Raw genomic sequence first — 19,164 nt, 5'->3', positions numbered from 1 at the left:
ACAAATGGCCTAATATCAGACTTGATCTGGACTTAACATGGACTTGATCTGGACTCGGCTGGGATATTTTCTCATTATTCAATTGCTCTCATATATAAAGCTATTTCTTATACACATATGAGTGTCTATGAATTTGTTTCTCTGGTCAACCCAGACTAACATAGGTGGCAAGTGAGATGGAGACAGGAGGGATGTGAACTGGTGGTTTTATGAAACCCCACTCACCAAACTACCCAACTCCAGGAGGGCAGAGAGCATCCCATTTTCAGAGGAGTCTTTAGGAAGCTGGCTAACAAAGTCACCCTCCTGTCCTAAGAAAGAGTCCTCTGAGGGTTTTAGTTTGTTCCAGGGCTGGTGGCTGGCTGTTCTGTGACTGCACGTGAGATATAGTCAGCCATAGTCACTGACTGGCCTATCTCCACAGACAAAACCATCAGTCCGATTACTATGGTCTGACTGAGGCGGCTCCAGTTTCAAAGCTGGGGTCTTTAATCATCTAGGTCATTCTCTGTCGTACTGGCCTCATCAAACTCCATGACAGTCCGGTCTTTGTCAGTGCGGTAGCTCCTGGAATGGCAAGGAAGGCCTGGGACTTGCTGGGGATGGTTCCCCAAGGTCATAATCACCTGGGGGCTCAAGTTCCGGTGTTTCCAACAGGCTGTAGGGGTTGGTTATTGTCAGGATCCTTGAGTCCTGAGCTAATGGATGAAGAGTTATATCTTGAAGTGAGGGACCAGGGGCAGAGGCAGGGGCAAGGGAAAGGGGGGCACAGAGATGGAGGTCCCTGATCTCGACCCCCAATCAGCCACCTTTGGCTCTCCTCCCTGGAGGTTGGGGGATTTCTGTTGCCAGGCCTGGCTCGGTTGGGCTCCTCTCTCCTTTGACTCTGCCCCGGAAGTTGTGGATGGGTCTGAACTCAGGCCATAGGCAGGCCTGCCTGTCCTCCGGCAACGGCCCTCGCTCCCATAACTGACCCCGTAGGTTCAAGAGGTGTGAAAGGACCAGGAAATGGTATAGCCAGCCTTCTCACTGCCGCTGCTGCCTACCCACTCCCAGGAGGGTGAAAACCCAGACTTTGCAGCCTCTCCAAACAGAGCTGCTCCAGCTACTGCAGGTAGGAAAGGTGACATTCCAGCAGAGACTGAGAATTGCTGATATTCCCTCGGGTGCCAACAAATATGCAGGGAATCATTCCCTCCTCCCTTGGTTTCTTCTTGTCATTTTCTCCTTGCACTCAGACCCTCACCACAGCAGATTTGTCCACAATCTCCTGGATCACTTTCCCGTTCCTTCCAGTGCCTTTGACAACAAGATTCCTGGGTACTGGCACCAAGTTCTCAGAAAACTCAAGGTAACTTCAGGCCTGCCGGCATGCCTCAAGAATCTTCCCATAGAGGTGGAAACCACAGGTCTCTTCATCCATCTCAATGGTGGTCACCCCAGGTAATTTTCAGACCTCCTGGATGTTAGCAGTGTAAGTCCCAATTTCCAGTCCCATCAGATCCTCTCGCACTGTGAACTCCTCCTAGGATGCTGCTGCCAATTTCTTACTTGTCTCTAGGTGTTTGGTAACTTCTTCATTAGGAGACATAAGTAGCAATTTGGTGCTTAGTTCTCAAAAATTCAAGTTCCCCAACAGAGATTCCCACTTCAAAGGGATTGGCAGAATAAACAGCTTGCTATTTGTGAAGTTGAGAAAGATGCAGCTAGCTCTCAAATCTGTTTTGAACTCTTATGGATGTTTTCCTTGAAGCAGGCCTCTCTGAGATCCTCAGGAACAGCCATGGTGACCTTGAAGAAGCTGCCTTTGGTTGCAAGGGGGTTGGGATTGACTGGCCAAGGTCGCTCCAGGGTGACAATTTCATAGTAAGTAGCACTGCTGCCAGCATATTCAATGACATAGAAATCTCCTTTTATCAGCTGTGTCCAAGCCAGCCACCAGCCACAAAGTTCCTGTCCCTTGGCTCGAGAATAAACCTCTACCTCATCCCATTCCGTGATGTCTTTAGTGTAGTCTGCTGGTAGCTGGACATCCCCCCAAATAATTTGTCTTTCAATTTGCCACTTGTTTTCAAAGAAAATTGTAACAGTCTTCATGGACATCCTTCACAAAGCCTTGCACTGGCGCAGAAAGAGTTAACTCACTTTCTTCCCTGGCCAGTCACCCACATCTTCCCTGTAAAGAGATATTGCTTAGTTTAAAGTCAAGAAAAGTGTGTATTCAGGCTGTATTCTTTCACAATACTTAGCCAATCTGTATGCCAGGCGAACAATCCAAGCAGCTGAAGCATATAAAGAAGAATGCAACATCAAAATGAAAGAGTCACTAACAAGCTACAATATACAGTTGACACAGTCTTGCTTACTGAAAGTGAAAAGCACGCACGTGGAGTACCTACTGATGATGATCAAAGATGACAGCCTTCAGTAAGGCTGTGCAAGTCAGGCAATCAAATGACATACTGCACTGGCCAAATCTGCAAAATAACTTTTTAAAGAGTTGAAATGCAAAAGTGTCACTTTGAGGACGAAAGTGCATCTAAACGAAGCCATTGTATTTTCAATTACTTCATATGCATGGAAAGCTGAACAGTAAATAAGGAATACCAAAGAAGAACCTATGCCTTTGAGTTATACTGTTGGCAAAGAACATTACAGAGGTTCTCAACCTTCCTAATGCTGCAACCCTTTAGTACAGTTTCTCATGGGGTGGTGACCCCCCAACCATAAAATTATTTTCCTTATTACTTCATAACTGTAATTTGGCAACTGTAATGAATCTGGCAACCCTGTGAAAGGGTCGTTCGAACCCCAAAGGAGTTGTGACCCACAGGTTGAGAACCGCGGGAATATACCATGGCCTTCCAAAAGAACTAACACATTTTGTTTGGAAGAAGTACAGTCAGAAAGCACTTTAGAAGTGAGCAGGGTAACTTTGTCTCAAGTATTTTATATATGTTCTCATAAAGGACCAATCTCTGAAGAAAGACATCATGCTTCTAAAGTAGAGAGAGGATCCAAAAAAGTCTCTTTAATAAGATGGATTGACACATTGACTGTAAAAAAGGGTTCAAACTTAGCAAAGATTGTGTGGATGGTGCAGGAAGGAGGAAAGCTTCTTTTCTGACTCAATAGCACCTAACAATAGAAACATTATGTGTCTTATTTTACATATGTCCTGGAATATGGATTTTCTGAAACCCTTCATCCCTAACTGGACAGTTTCTTCCTCTACCTGCCTGTAGTAGATGGCTATTACTTTTCTTATCCATTATTTTTACTCTGGGTATATAATCCAATTTTTATCATAGCCTGTGATGGATTGAATCACCAAATATGCACAACTTATTTTACCATGTCTCCATTGACTCTACACTGCCTTATAATAGATGTCCTGATATGGTAAATCCATGCATTATGCAACTATGAGTATGGCAATTAACTCTTTGATGAGTACATGAGCTTATTTCTCTCAATAACATTAAATTTGAAGAAAAAATATTACAAAAAGGCTTCCTTTTTCTGCTTAGGTTTCTGATGGGATAAGATATTAGATTTGTACTGTTACAAGCATATTGTCGCCAGGATGAAGGAAAGAATCCAAGATGCATACAATAATCCAAGAGTTATCACAGGGAAAAATAGATTCTGAAGAGAGAGACTGTGAGAATAAGATCTGATGATATCATTCTAGTTCAGTTGTTCCTAAAGTCAGTAATATTTCAGAATTTTCAGGCCAGTGAATTAATAAATTGGTCACTGTCTTAATACATTTCAATTTGGGTTTTTCATCACTAGCGAATGATAGAGTTCTCAATGATTTGCTTTTAAAGCAATTACAGTTCAGCCCCAGTAGTCGACTGTATCAGAACCGGACATAATCAGATTTTGATGCAAAATGTCAACAAAATTTTGCATTAGAGCTCGAATAAACCCGATGCACGTGATTTTTGTAAACAAATGCAGCTCATGTCTCGGTCACTCAGTGGCAGTTGGCATTGTTAGTAAGTGTTGTTTAAAACTTTTACGGCTGTGTTTCAAGCGTTTGGCTATAATGTTCTTAGTTTTTGTGGCTTTTTGTACTATTTTTAGATAAAAAAGCATGGGTCTTAAGAGTTTTTTAAAAGAATCATAATGATAAGGAACTGGTTAACCGTGTTATTGATATCATTGATGATAATTTAGTAAAACCTTTCAGAAAACAGTTAAGGAAATGCCAACAGCAGACTACATTAGACAGATTTTCTTTTAGAGAAAGCCAGCCAGGTCCTAGTGAAAAATAAGACAAAAGAAGGGGGGAAAAACTCCTGAAAAGCAGCTACCAGTTGTTTTTATAGAAGGGGGTTCCCCTTCCAATGACTCTCTCTCCGTCCCTCCTCTCCACATCAGTGTCCACAGATCCAGATCCTCATCCATCTCAAGGTATGGGCCATACTGTAGTTGTTAAAAACTTTTTTAAAGTTCTGTTTTTCATTTAAATTATCTTATTTAACTTTGAGCTTATTTATCTTGAAATTTCTGTGTAATGCTTTGTATGAAAAGGGAAGGGTAGGGTAATAACTTGGTGGCTGAGAATGGATTAATCCTTTTTCAGTTATTTTTTAAGGGATAATTTGATTCAGGACTTGATTGCATCACATCTCAATGCTCTTTCTAGAATAAATTAGCATCGAGGTCTGGGGTTCTACTGTAATTTATATGTATTTGAAGGAGTTTATGTTTGACAAACCCTAAAATTGGTATTTAGGCTCTAGTTTTTGAAAATAGTTCTTTGAATTCCCCAGCAATTCAAGGTGTCCTTGTTTTTTTTTTAAAGTAACCTTGATGGTATGTTGGTTAAGCACTCAGCTGCTAACTGAAAAGTCTGTGGTTTAAATCTGCAAGCTGTTCTATGGCAGAAAGATATGGTAAACTTCCATAAAGATTACAGTCTTGGAAATCTTATATGGTGTACTATGTCTGTGTTAGTCTGAGCTGACTAGAGAAACAAATTCATAGACATATGTGCATAAGAAAGAGGTTTCAATACAAAAGCAATTGAATATTGAGAGAACATACCAGCCCCATCCAGATCAAGTCCATAAGTCCAATATTAGCCCGTATGTCTGATACCAATCTATAAAGTCCTCTTCAGACTCATGAAAAACATGCTCTGAAGCCAAATGCAGGAGGATCACAGGTTAGTGGGTGGAAAGTCTTGTGGATCCAGTGGCGTAAGCATCTCAGCACTAGCAGGGGTCTCCTTGTGGTTCCTTCAGCTCTGAAACTCAGACTGCCTCAGGGTAGCTTCATGTGGCTTCTCCTCAGGGATGTCTTGCAGGAAATCAGCCTTGTCAGTAGAGAGTCTCCAAGGGAGTGAGCCGAGTGTCTCCTGCCTCCTAGGAGAAAACACAGGATTTCCCAGAATCCTCAGGAGAAGACCATGTCCACACAGAGGCCTCCTTGGCGATGATCTGATTGACAGACTACACTCTACCCCTTCACTCGTAATCATCTCAAGTCCCAAATTTACAACAGCTTATGTAGCTACCACACTATTTTTTAGGGTCATTATAAATTGGATTTGACTTGAGGGCAACAGGTCATTTTCCTTCAAAAATCAGTCAACATCTGACCATGAAAAAAATTAGGTGGAAGCCTAAGGATTACATCTGAGGAAATAACTTCAGGAAAAACTTGTCATGTATATCTAGTGACTCAATCCATCATTAGCTACGCATTAAAGCCCTGGTAATGAATATACATTGAGACTTCAATAACTATTCTGAAAGAACTGGAATTTAGATTCCTCTTGAACCCAGATTGATGATGCATAGGGACATGGAGCATTGTGTTTAAAACTACTCCAAGACCTCACCTGAGCATCTCTTCATGCAAATATATCTGTGGTTATATTTTAAAAGTTAGTGTGTAAAAGGAGCCCAGGTGATGCAATAGTGAAAGTTTTCAGCTTCCAATCAAAAGATTGATAGTTCAAATCTACCAGTTCCTCTGCAGGTGAAATACTGACAAACTACTTCTAGTGTTTCAAGATTTTTAGCCAGGCACCTTTATGGGGAAGTTCTACTCTGTCCTACAGGATCACTGTGAGTTGGGATGAACTCAAAGGCAAATGAGTAGATCTCTTTCTGTTTAGTATGATGCCTCATTATAATGGCCCACCAGGGGCAGTGAAGGTCAGCAGAAACTGGCTCCTACCTATTTGGTAGTTGTTTAGAGGGACAGCGTCCTGACTTATGAAGCCCCTAACCTTGAGGGTGGGATTACAGAACAGAGCTGTGCAGGGCATTGTTTTGTAAAGACTGAACTTGAGGGATTAGGGTCAGTTAGAGAAAAAACATCACCTGAATGGGTGACAGGTGTCAAAGATGGAGAAATGAGTCAGCAGAGATGTGAATTGCCAGTGAATTTTGAAGAGTAATATTAACTTAAGATCCTAATGTAATTCGAATCCTCATACTTTAGCCTCCCTTTATAACCACCTTCTGTGATGGTCTCCTTATAAGGATATTATTTGTATTATCCTTTATCAATTTTTGTAAAGATACTGAACCAAAATAGGCTTGATGTCTTAATTAAAAATCGCAGTTAATCCACAGGTAGCTCTGAATTTGAAGATAGACTAAAATATCCTTATTCTTGGGTATGGTGCTTTCATTAGAATAAAATACATATTTTCTCACAATTTTCCATACATGTAAGAAAAACTGTGTTATTTCTATGAAAATAATTTGAATTAGAATTTTTAAGAATGACCAGCAAACCGATGTCAAATACATATATAAAGTCTTAAAAACTGACCTGCTGGAAAATTCTCCCTTTTCCTTCAGAAGTCTTCCTGAGCATTCATTTATGGTAAATTATTAGTGGTATTCTGTCCTTAGACCTCCTATTTAATCTAGAATAATCATAGATTGAATAGGAAACCTCAGTGTTTGGGTCAAAAATAGCTAATTCTTCAGTCTAGTGGAATCACATATTCCATAAACATTTGTCACTTATTTGTGTAAGAACAAACTTAATCATATTTTCTCTATTTTCCTCTCTACTGACTGGCATATCAAAAGCAATTAAGAAAGAAAATTTTAGTAGACTGACTCTTCAAAGGAAGGCAAATTCTTATGTTTATAATAAGAGGTTAATGAGGCCCTGGTATTCCATTTGTGAAAACTTAACCAGTTTGGGTCACTGAAAAGAACTCCCTGAAGCTTGTAGCAGTATAATGATTCTACTAGATGTAATTTTTTTAATAGAGATGTCTGCCTGCATGCAATCTGCATCGTTAATAAATAATGCAAGTAATTCATAGCCTTGAAAGTTTTTGAAGACAAAAATAAACATGCCATTCTTTATTTCTCTAGTGTGATATCTGGAGTGCATTCCATTCAAACATATTAAATACTACCATGGAATTAAAGCAAAACAAAAACATCAACAAGCATTTTACTCTCTCTGGACCTTGGATTTTGTTCATTCCACACTTCACAGGATATGCGATTTTCCTTCACCATTAGCAAGGCCTTAAAAGAAACTAGCCAATCAGAAAGTAGCTATGAAAGTAATATGAAGAAATACTCTACTTTGTAAACAAAAGAGAAATGGCTTCATAAATTTATGCCAAGTATATGGCAAAGAAATTGTTTATACTTACAATAAAATTGTAGGAACTTTGAGCTTTGCAATAGCTATAAACACTCTCAACCCCAAACTCACTGCCATCAAATTGATTCTGAAACAAAGAAACCTTATAGGAGAGGGTATAAGTGCCTCTTGGTTTCTGAGTCTATAAATCTTTATGGGGGCAGAAAACCTCAAGATGGTAGGTTCCAACTACTGACCTTGAGGTTAGCAGCCCAACTTGTAACCCACTACACCACCAGGCTTCCTTTTCAATCGTTTTCAGACTGCATTTACTCTATATCTGCTATTTCATTGTAAATTGTTAAATTATTAATGAAAACTAAAGCCTAACTCCTATACTGTTTCAAAGAACATAATAGATATTTACATTTTACATACAAAAACCAAATCAAACTCATTGCTATCAATTCTGAATCATAGCAACCCTATGGGACAGAGTAGAACAGTCCAATGCCAGATTACCAAGACTATATAGTCTTTACACAAGCAGATTGACACATAGTTCTACCATGGAGCAGAAACCTTAATGTTCCTCCAGCAGAGTGACTCCTGGGTCCCAACTGCTGAGCTTTGAGTTGGCAGCCCAAAGCTTAAGCCCTGCTCTACCAAGTCTCCTTCTTCAAGTTATTAATATTCTTTAAATTCATTGAGATGAAAATAATGTCAATTCTACATCTAGAGTTCATCAGTTGAAACTCTTGCTTACTGTAACCCAATTGAAAAAAATCTTAACATGTTGTCATTGGGGGCAAAGTGACTAACATAAGATTACTCATATTATAGATTGATAATTTAGTTTTCAAATGTATCATTTTGTTGGCTTGAAATTATCATAAAAGTTAATTGAAAGAAGAAAGAAAATAGCAATATTATTCCTTGCTAATTAACTCTGGGGAACTGGATCTATGAGGGTTTAAATTAGGAGCCAATTCTTGTACAATACAAATTCATTACACCAATTCATAGTTTAACTCAAAAATGTGTGGGGCACATTGACATTGACCCCAAGAACTTTCCATACTTCATCTTTTGTTAAATAACTGCACTAAAAAAGGTTTAATTCCCAAGGCCTAGGTTCTAAAATCCGAAGAGGTAGTAAAACTAGTAACAAATAATCACTAGGTAAATTTGTTATTTTAGTTTCAGTACTTCATAAAACGAGTTACAATGTGGCTAAATTGCTTTACATGAACCTTGACCATAGTACTAAACCTGCCTGCTAATTATAAGAGTACTGCCCTGGTGGCATAGTGGTTAAACTTGATACTGTTATCCAAAAGGTCAGCAGTTCAAAGCCACCAGCTAATTCTTGGGAGAACGAAGAGGCTTTCTATTCCCATAACCAGTTACAGCCCAGGACAATCACTCTCTCAGGGCAGTTCTTCCCTGTCCTATAGGGTGGCAGTAAGTTGGCATTGACTCAATGGCAATGTGTTTGGTGTTCTTGAGTTTGAATTATCTAGTGCAGATCCCTATCTAATTCAAGTCCTCTATCATTCATTTGTCAGCTTGTCATAATAAAGTGGTTTTATAAATTAAGGAAATTATTAGTAAAGGAAAGATTGCCCATCAAACCCATGAGCATTTTGAGTAATTTTAATGCCTGATTTTTTTTTCTACTAAAGCTCTCTACAAATTTTAGAGAGACATAAATTGTGCATGAACAACTTAAGGATGGATGCGGAGAACTCAATCATAATAAGTTACTCAATTATAATTTTGGATATCAACTATGGAAACATTTATCTTTTATTAAACCAAAATTGGTCCATGAATAGTTTCTGGTCTGTGTTTTCAATTCTACATTTTATAGGAACATTGTTTTGTTTCAAGGCCCTAAAAACATGGCATACAACTCTAGCTATGAAGACTAGACTAAATAAAAGAAAAATTACCACCATTTCTATCCTCAATGTTTCATTTATACTGATGCAGTATAAAATATATATTTCGGACATTTTGTGTGACAACTCCATATTCTTGTTTCATATTTAACTGTAAAATAACCGTAAATAAACTTTTGATGATAATAAGATTATGACTGCCAATATTTTTAATAAAGATCTTTGAAGAAATAATTAAAATAAAATAATTTGAAATTAAGAATTAGAGTGTTGGTGACTTCCCTGGAGAACGCAACTCCATGATTGCATGTCATCATGCTTTTAAAAATGTTTTCAACTATACTCCCATAAAGTATTTTCCCTAGCTAATTTGGTCATGTGAAGGTTCTCTGACTAATTGTGAAGAAAATTATATTATAAAAATATGAAACTAAATGTTAAATTAATCATAACTTTAAATTATCATTAAAATTTAGCATCACTTAAAATTATTTGATTCTAATCAAATTCATTGAAAACTTGCTTAAAATAATTGAGAACTTAATTTAGTAATTATGTTATGTGCTGTCAAGCCTATTTCAACTCATAGCGACCTTATGGACAAAGAAGAAAACAATGCACAATCCTGTGCCATCTTCACAATGGTTCTTATGCTTGAGCCCATTGTTGCAGCCGCTGTGTCAGTCTATCTTGTCCAGAACTTTCCTATTTATTGGTGTCCCTCAACCTTACAAAACATGATGTCCTTCTCCAGGGACTGTTCTCTTCTGATAACATGTGCAAACTACATGAGACAAAGTATGACCATCCTTGCCTCTAAAGGGGATTCTGGCTGTACTTCTCCCAAGACAGATCTGGCTGTGCTTTTGGCAGTCCATTGTACTGTCAATATCCTTTGCTAGCACCATACTTTAAAAATATCTCCAGCCACTCTTCTTCTAGTCAGGAATAATATCACATAGAAATAAACTAAGCTCCAGCTTAAAGTCATAGCAAGAGCTGAATTGAGAGAAAACTCTAAAAGAATGTTGTCAAGGCAATTATGAAAGAATATTTATGTTTTCCAGGTTGTTTTTACTTTATATCATATTTTAAATATTTTATTTTGTTGTTGTTTACTTGTTCTTGAATTTTATCTGTAAAAGTACATCTACTTCTTTTTAGTGAGAGGCCTTTATTGTTCGATTTTGCAAAATTGGGTGTCCAATCCCCAAGACAACTGGGATAAAAGGGGGTGTGCTGGTCTACATTTCTTTAATGTCCCAAATGTATAGTTATCTTCAAACTACAATGTTTGGTAAAAAAACGCATCTCTAGACAACTGGACATACCTTGCAGAGGGGTAGTGGGGAGATGAGTCACTTAGGGTTCAGTATAGCAATAATGAAACCCACAACCTTCCTCTAGTTCTTAAACGCTTCCTCCCCCCAACTACCAGGACCCCAATTCTGCCTTGCAGACCTGGTTAGACCAGATGATGCACAGTGCTACAGAAGGGAATTGGAAACGCAGGGAATCTAGGACAGATGAACCTCTCAGGACCAGGGGTGACAGTGGCGATACCAGGAGGGAAAAGGGGTGTAGAAAGGGGGAATTGATCACAGGGAGCTACATATAACCTCCTCCTCTAGGGGATGGGCAGCAGAGGGGTGAGTGAAGGGAGACGCTGGGCAGTGTAATATAAGATACAATAATAATTTATAAATTATCAAGGGTGCATGGGGGAGAGGGGAGGAAGAAAGGAGGGGGAGGGGAAAAAAGGAAAATGATCTGATTCCTGGAACCCAAGAGGAAAGCGAATTTGGGGAATAATGAGGGCAACAAATGTATAGATGTGCTTCACACAATTGATCAATGTATTGTGATGAATTGTATGAGCCCCAGTAAATTGATTTTAAAAATAAATTAATTTTTTTTAAAAAGAAAGAAAAAAACCCGCATTTCTCGACCATCACTATGCAATACAATTTTATTCTACACTCTTTTAAGGTATAAAAGAGACCCCAAACCTCAAATATATTTTAAGGGGAACATTTGTTAAGTCTTAAACAGGACAAGAGCAAGACAAAGACAAAAACAGCTCATACGATGAGGGAAAGTATTAGTACGAGATCATAATGGTATCCGTATGTTTACAAAGAATTGATGGTTTAAATAAGATGTGGAAAGACAAATGAAATTGTCATGGAAGTGAGATTGATGTCAGATCAATCCCTTACAGTTGCAGGCTGGACTACAGAAATGAGAATGGTACCATGATTGAGACACATATGTTTGCAGATGAACTTGCAAGATTGGTCCAAGGCTAATTGTCCATGACAGTCAGAGAAAGACTTAGTACCCCAATTTCCAGCAGGGCACACCCAAGCAAGCCAATAAGTGAGGTTGCCCCTCTCTGGGCTGGTTAGGGTAGTGGGAGTAATTTACTTTCTAATGCCTTCTGCCTGAGGGCAAGACAATTCATCGGGCTGGTTAATGGTCAGAAGGAATTCTGTGGAGGCTTAATCCATGTGGGGATCTTGCAACTTGATTTGGGGCTTTCACTATTATCCATAGCCTTCTGTAAACCTAGTGCTCAGAATTTAATCTCTAATACAACACACTACCAAAAAACCCCACTTACTTCCACTTTGTCATTCTGACTCATAGCAATCCTATATAGGTTTTCTGTCTCTGTCCATTTTTATGAGAGCAGATAGTCTCATCTCTTTCCCACGAAGCAATTAGTGGATTTGAATTACTCACCATGTGGGTAGCAGTCTGATATTTACAGACAGTTCCACCAGGACACATGCATTCTCAAAACCCAAACCAAACTCATTGCCATTGAGTCAATTCCAACCAACCCTTTGTGACCCTATAGGACAGGGTAGAACTGCCTCTGTGTGTTTACAAGACTGTAACTCCTAACAGAAGTACAAAGTATCTTTGTAATAGCTAAAGTTGAGAAGAAAATGAGACTACCACCAAAAATGTCAGGGCTTCATATAGTTCATGGAAAAATGGAATTAAAATATTTTCCTTCAAATTTTTGAAGCCTCCTCATATTGGCAAGGATTTAGAGCAATCTGAATGGTCACCTATACTTGTTTAGAATTTAAAATGGTAAGCCAATTTGAAAATCAATACTGAAGTTTGTCATAAGTTTAAGTGTATACCTACACTATGATCAACCAATTCAATGTTTTATATTTATCCCAGAGATATGAAAACATATGTACACAAATATACAATACACATATAAGAATCTTCAGAGCTACTTAATTTCAGAGCTGTAGTTCTTTTTTAAAACAGAGAAATGATTACTTTCTCAAAACCCCAAAGCTTGTCAGTTTAATAAGAGGAGTAATCAAAGTTTACATCTTTGTTGTTTTTCTTGCCCATGAGATTATAATTATCTCTTTTTCTCATAATAGTATGCCTAATGAAATCAAGGTTCCTTCACACTAATTACATAAAGAAATAAAGAACTCGTGTATGACTAACCAACATTGATTTCTGTCTTGTTACATGATGACTATCTTCCTGGAAAGTTGTAGTTGTATTGATGTCTGAGTTCATTATCAGTAGCACATAGAAAATTTGCAAAGGAAAAACCCAGAAGTGGGGAAAAAACAAAAGCGAGCTAATACAATTTTTAAATTCATGTCAGTGAGTATAATTTTGTGCTCCTATTTATCAATATGGACTATTTCTTTAGAATTAAGTTCTATTTTCATAGGTTTCTTTGAAAATCTCATTTGGAGTGCAAAGCAGAATTATATTAGTTTGTTTTGATTTTTACTTTGAATAGTATGAATGAAATATGAGGAATATTTATTCATAACCCAACTTCTGTTTCTCAATATGCCACGTGGATTAAATAAACCATTCTCACTTTCTTGGAGAAAAACCACAACTACATACAGCTCACCATTTGCATTTATATTCCAAGATAATGGGAATTGACTACACTTTGGGGTTTGAAGTAACTCAGGAAATAACCATCATATGTTTGTCTTTAGAACTGAATAAAAGATGGACAAAGAAATAAATTGAATATAGATTTTTTTGAAATGCTTGCTATGTTACTAAACATACTGTTAGAGACTAAATATATGATTAGAATCAAAACCGGTCTTTACAGATTCTCAAAATATCTAGTGTAGAAACAAAATTGTGAATCAGAAAGTTGGTAAAGACAGTCCTTATTCAGGAGAACTATTGATGAGGAGTTGATGCATTTGAATCCTGGTGTTTGCAAAGAATATTGAAAATACTGTAGACTGCCAGAAGATCAAACAAATCTCTCTTGAAATACATGCAACCTTAGAAGATGAAATATGTATTGAAATGCATATATCCTTAGAAGTGAGGAAGGTGAGAATTTTTCTCATGTACTTTGGACTTGTTATTATAAGAGACCAGTCCCTGGAAAAGAACACTATGCTTGTTAAAGCGGAGAGTCAGGGAAAAAGAGGAAGACTGTCAGGAGATGGATTGACATAATGGCAGCAACAATCGTCTCAAAGATGATAATGATTATGAAGATGGCACAGGACTGAGTACTGTTTCATTTTATTTTGCATAAGGTCACTGTGAGTTGGAAACAAATGGATGGCTCATTGCAATAAGTAGGTACTGAAAACTAAAGTCAAAATCACATCAAAAACGGTTGTGTGTTATCCATGATCCAACAATTGTAATGATATAAACCAAATCTGAAGGACAGAACTGTATCAGAGCTTCAATTGTGAAATTCTGGTTTACAGAAGGCTATTGATGACAGTGGAAGCCCAAAATACATTTGCAGGATCTGCACATGGAATAAGCTACCAGTGATTTCCCTCTGACAATGATTGAGGTATGGGAATAACTTGGTTATCATACAGAAAGTGTTGTAGAGATGATTACAGTAGATTGAAATGATGAACCTGACTTTGATGGTTAAACCCTTCACATTTTATCTTCCTTTTGATACAGTTTGAGCTTGATCTGGATTTTAATATTTTCTATTTTTGTTTTACAATTTTGGGTTCATCTCTGTTGTATTTTATTGTTGGTGGTAGCCCACTTGACCCTCTGTTTTGTATTTTTCTATGTCTTTTGGTATATGAAATCCAGGATGGATGAATCTATAGAGACAATAACTAGAATATGGGTTCCTGGGTCAGGGAGGGGGTGCGTTACAGCAGAGGAGGTGGGTGGGTAATGGAGAGAAGATATCAAGAAATACAAGAAGAAGAAAATATTTTGAAACTGATTGTGGTAGAAATTGTACAAAACTGCTTGATATGACTGAAGTTTTGAATATGATGTATGATGTTTGAAATCTCTCCGAAGAAGTAAGATTGGATGTGAGCAGGGTTTTGATAAGCAGAGACCATGTGTGTGGAAAGAGGGTGGAAAGGGGGCCAATAAACTCTGCAAGTAGGAGGTCTGGAAACTTAACAAACTATGTCCAATGTTTTTATCAGGGGAAGGCTGAGGCAGAAAATGTGTGATTGTGTTTAGGTAGAGGGGCAGCTGTGGTAAGGTACAGAGAAAACACTAAAAGACTAGGCAGTATTTCCTTCTGGTATACATAGGGTCATGATTCCATGGGAGAACTATGAATCTTTCTGTTCCCTCTAAAGAGTTACAGTCTTGGAAACCTACAGGAGCAGTTCTATTAAATCCTGCAGGGACTCCATGAGCCGAAATCAAATCGACGACAGTGAATTTTCTGAATGAACAATAACAACAGGGGCAAGGGTTTAAACTTGACATGGAGCAAACAAGTTATTACATGTGGAAAATTCACCCAACATTTAGGACCTAGCTGTCTTAGTCAAATCTGGCTGAAGCTACATCAAATGCAATATTAGATCAGCCATGCCAGTTTCTCCTCTTGTTCCAACTGCTGCCCTTGCAGTTAGCTGCTTCATGTGTAACCCTCTATGTCCTTATACTTCCCAGGATAAACTTAAGAAGGATATGTGGGTAGATGAGAGAGTGAAACCAGGACTTTAATTTAGGTAGTAACCAGTTAAGTGGATCATGAGTGCCAAAGTTTCTCTGGCTGGTAGTATCTGTTAAACATTTTGGTTAAAAGAGATCTAGTTAGATAGCAAGATCCAGTTTAATTTGCAGAAAAGTAGCAACAAGTGAAATTAGAACAAATTAAAAATGTCCTATTGGTGACTATCCAGTGCTCATGGAACTAATGGTCCCTTAAATTTGCATTACCATCCTTATTCAGACAATTTCAATAGAGGTATTGGCTTACTTTTTTGAGAAGTCTCAACTAAAATCCTTTCAAGATAAAAATGGGAAAATATTTGCAATATTTTGAAATAAATAAAATTAAAACCTGGTATTACATTTCAATAAAACTATGACTAAAATGTGACAGCATAATAAAAATATTTTCATGAATCACAAGACCATAAAAATTATGCCACATAACAGTCTCTCCCCAAAATAAAAGAAAGCAAGAACTAGAAAAATTATTCAAATAAGAGAGGGGGAATAAACCAGGAGCTACTGCAAGACCTATGGGATTTATTTTTTAGTAGTTTCCTTGATATAGCATTCATATAGTATACATTTCCATAGTTAAATCGCTTTTTTAAAAAGTTGTAGCTACATCATCACAATCAGTTCCAGTGATCCCTAACCCCCCCAGCATTCATTGATTGCTCCCCAATTCCCCTCACCCTCATCCCGATAAACCTTATTGTTTCTAAATATCCACTCCTTCTGTGCTTCATAAGTTGGGGACCCTAACAGAAACAATAAAAAACAAAAACAAAATGAAACCAAATGAAGAAAATAATAATATAAATACAAAGAGTAAAAAAAGAAAAGACGACTAACAATATTTCAAAAGCCGGAAAAGAAATTTGAGTCTACGGAAAATTCAGGATGGGTGAAGAGGAAAGTCACCTGATCAAGTACCATATTATACCATGATTTGATCCACCATAATCAAGTTTAAAATAATCTCCGTCTGATGGTAAAAGGGTTTGCTCAACAAATATCTTGATGAAGTATGTGATTTTTAAAAATGATAAATAACTACCTAAGAGTGGGGGAAAAAAGAGAGACAAATGATTTGCTCTCAGCAACTAAATGAATGGTTGGTGGTTTTAACACATCTTCTGATATCACAGAAAAAAAGGCCTGGCGATTTGCTTCTATACAGATTACAGATTACAAAAAGAAAATCCTATTTTGTAACATACAAGGTCACCATGAGTTGGGATCTACTCAACAGCAATAGGTCTATATTGATCTACTAAGGTACCTAAGAAACCATTAAGGGGCAATAAATATAATTTTCATACAACCTGTGGGATGCCCTATTGGCATTCTCAGGTGAGCATTGGACTGATCAGCAGTTCAAACTGTATTAGAGCTTAAATACTGAGCAATACATTAGTAGAAGTCTGTGGTTTATAGTGGAAGTCCTTTTTCCATTTTTGTGGTGCCATGTGGATTCAGCCTCCACTGAATGCTTTCTGACTGGCAACGTGAGTAGCTTTTCCCTCAGGCAAAACATGTTGGAAGAGCTAGAACAGCAGTTCTCAACCTGTGGGTCATGACCCCTTTGGGGGTCAAACAACCCTTTCACGGGGGTCGCCCAATTCATAACAGTAGCAAAATTACACTTATGAAGTAGCAACAAAGATAATTTTATGGTTTGGGGGTCACCACAACATAAGGAACTGTATTAAGGGCCGTGGCATTAGGAAGGTTGAGAACCACTGGTCTAGAGAAAGGCAGGCTGTCCCTTGGAGACTTGCCTGGGCATAGCCTTGATGAACATGGGGAAAGGTGGTTGCATATCCACGAGTCATACCTTAGTTGGAGTGCCTTGAACCAATATTGTTAGCTCTTCTGTCTAGCTACTAGATCATAAAGTATTTGTTCCAATCATGGTCTCGTTCTTGCTTCTGTGATCTTGCCTGTAATTGTGATGTAATGAACAGCCATCAATCATGCTTTTGTGACAGTTTCTCTTGTATTCTATACCTCATTTAAGGAGTCATGTTTCTGTAAATCCTCGGACACTACTATGACCTCATGCGGATGACTTCCTTCATGTGGATAATGTCTTTGTCTTCTCTTTGGCCTGCTTAAGACTCAATAAGTCTTCTACATAAAATATAGTCAAGGTCTCCTTTATCTCCTAAAACAAAACCCACTAACTGCTCCAAAGAAGAGATAGGAGGCTATCTACCCCCATAAACACTTACAGCTTCAGAAATACTATATGGGTCATTATGAGTCAGATTGACTCTCTGGAAATGGGTTTTGTTTTTGTTTCTTTTTTTTATCACAGCATGCTTTCAATCAAAGTTCCTTTTCCTGTGCAGTATGAACAATGAAGCAAAGAATCAAGCTCAGCATGCAAACATGCTTATTAGAGAGAGGTACTTTTCAAGGGGAGACATAGTTGGGGAGCCTCTGAACAAAGGACATGGAGAGGTTCTTAAAAGGAGTTTAGAAGGGTAGGACCTTATGACTATTCGTGAAAGGCAGTGGGGAATTGAGCCCACATGGATAGGATTATGGTAATTTGAAAACCACACACAACTGGTGTTCAAAATGGGTACTGTGTAAAACTCTTGGATGTCGTATCATCACTTATTATGAGAAGGTGAGCATGCTCCATCTCAGGTTTGAGTCCTCTACCCAGATGATCTTTGCTCTTGGATTCAGCTTGAGGTCACAATTCTCTGATCTGCTTCTGGGTTCACTCTGAGCTGGCCAAATGCTGAGTGCTGTAGAGCAAGACAACGAAAACTCATGGTTTTTTGCAGGGGAGAAAAGAAATGGAAAATGACACAATATACCACAAGTTTAGATGTTAACTGGGGGCAGGGTGTGGTAAGTTTGGTATATGCTGGTCTGGAAAACTTCCTTAAAGTCACTGAATCTTAAGATGTGGGCATAGAAGAATTCGGCCTCCTTCCTAACTAGTTCGTTTGTTTCATTGGTTTTTGAAGCTGTAGGGACAAGGTGAAATTACCCTTACCAGAACCTGGAGAGTTAGTAATTGCCAAGAGCAATAAGTATAAATAGAAATACAGTCACAGTCATCAAAGCCATGTAGGGAATGAGCAAGTAGTGATGACTACTCTAGTTTCTCCCTCTTCCTGCCTCCAATCTTCTGCCAGCCCTACCTTACATGGCAATTCGAAGACAAGGGAACTGAGATGAGATAAGGTAAAGAATTTATTTTTACAGGGAATAGGGCAGGCCAGAGAAGGGGAAGGTGAAACTGAAGGTATAAATAGAGAATGGCTGCTTACCATGCTAAGAAAAGGGTTTTGTTTCTTCAGGTTTGATTATCTAAACTGATATCTCACTTCCTCCAAAGAGGGATTTTTCTGAGCTCTAGCTTTGGCGCCTGTGGAAGGCAGATGGCATCCCTTAATGTCCATTTCCATACTTGTTTATATACTATTCCTAAATATAAATGTGCCATTGCTTAGAAGTACTTCACTCACTCCCTGTCATTGAATCAATGCCAACTCATACCGACCGTATAGGACAGGGTAGAACTTCCCTAGTGATTTGCCAAAACTATAACTGTGCATGAGAGTAGAAATGCCTGTTTTTCTCCTGCAGAGGGGCTGGTGGTTTTGAACTGTGGGTTTTTGGGTTGGCAGGCCATCATGGGACCACTACACCACCAAACCTCCAAGAAGTG

At 38.2% G+C, this 19,164-nt stretch overlaps 1 pseudogene; it reads right to left on the bottom strand.

Moving 5' to 3' along the window:
- Positions 1-207: 207 nt before the first annotated feature.
- The window catches only part of LOC101649762, a 52,681-nt pseudogene continuing 33,724 nt past the window's right edge, over positions 208-19,164 (bottom strand).

Source organism: Echinops telfairi, unplaced genomic scaffold (genome assembly GCF_000313985.2).
Source record: "Echinops telfairi isolate 266 unplaced genomic scaffold, ASM31398v2 ScPeMD7_7436;HRSCAF=8474, whole genome shotgun sequence".
In the NCBI taxonomy this organism is placed as follows: Eukaryota; Metazoa; Chordata; class Mammalia; order Afrosoricida; family Tenrecidae; genus Echinops; species Echinops telfairi.
Note: the sequence above shows the minus strand (reverse complement) of the source record. Positions and strands in the feature narration are given on the sequence as shown.